Raw genomic sequence first — 1,226 nt, forward strand, 5'->3', positions numbered from 1 at the left:
GTTTTAAATTAAAGACGGAAAACAGACGTTTTCTCATGCTGAGAGATAAGCAGATGTATGTGTGGGAGAAAATATCATATATGGTGTTAAAAAAATGACACAGCGGATAAGAAGAGTTCCTATTCTCTGTTTTTATTTGAGCTTCATAAGATGAAGCATGTAACATCGTAACATTCTCTTGCAGTCACGGCTGAAGGGCTTCGTTAGGCATGACGCGGAGCGGAGTTATTCACAATACAGCACGGCCTCTCGTACCTTATTGCTTACTTATAAAGCACATATTCTACATGACCATATTCTACATCCCTAATCCTACCCAATACCTTAATAGCTTAACAACTACCCTACTAACTATTAATAAGCAGCAAATTAGGAGTTTACTGAGGTAAAAGTCATAGTTAATAGTTAGTTAATGGCGAGAACTGGACTTACTTTCCGTTAAGTCCAGACTTAGTCTGTATTTGAAATGCTGTTATAAACAGTTCAAAATCCTACAAATGTCACTGAGCTGATCGGAAGACTTACAGTCAAACCAAAAATTATTCAGACACCAGATATAGTTTATGATATTTTTTTACAAGTGGGTGCAGGACACTATAGTTTATTTATGTAAGTGAGGATAGCAAAATAAAGTAAACTGTGACATATTATACCCAAAAATTCTTCATACAGTGGACGACCAGTTAAACTGATAAACATTTGAGACCAAAATGTATTTTTTTGTATTTTTAAGTATTAGGACACTTTGACCTGACCATGTTTTTTCTTAAGTGTTTTTTCTTTTCTTTAATTGCTAATGCTTTTTACACCACAGACTGAACAAAAAGAAGCATTGCTTGGTAATTGTTTGACCTAAATTGGCATTATCTAATTGTGTACTTAAATTTAACAGCTCACAGCTATTCAACCGAATTCATTACATACATTTCTATCAAAGTTATCTGACATTATCAATATGAATTTGTTCTTGTCATATTTTATTAACATTTTGTAAACTATAGCAAATAAACTGTGATAATGATTACCATTTTACTATAGCGAATAAACTGTGATAATGTGAGAAATGTTTAAGGTGTCTGAATAAATGTTGGGTTGACTGTATAAATAACTACAGGAAGTGACTGGTTGCTGTTATTACTTGAAAAGTTGATTTTATTTTTATTTTATTTTTTTTGTTTGTTTTTTTTTTACATAGGAACACTGGCTGTTATTTGGGCTGAAACAAC

Source organism: Sinocyclocheilus rhinocerous, unplaced genomic scaffold (assembly GCF_001515625.1).
Source record: "Sinocyclocheilus rhinocerous isolate Xijiao unplaced genomic scaffold, SAMN03320098_v1.1 scaffold2432, whole genome shotgun sequence".
In the NCBI taxonomy this organism is placed as follows: Eukaryota; Metazoa; Chordata; class Actinopteri; order Cypriniformes; family Cyprinidae; genus Sinocyclocheilus; species Sinocyclocheilus rhinocerous.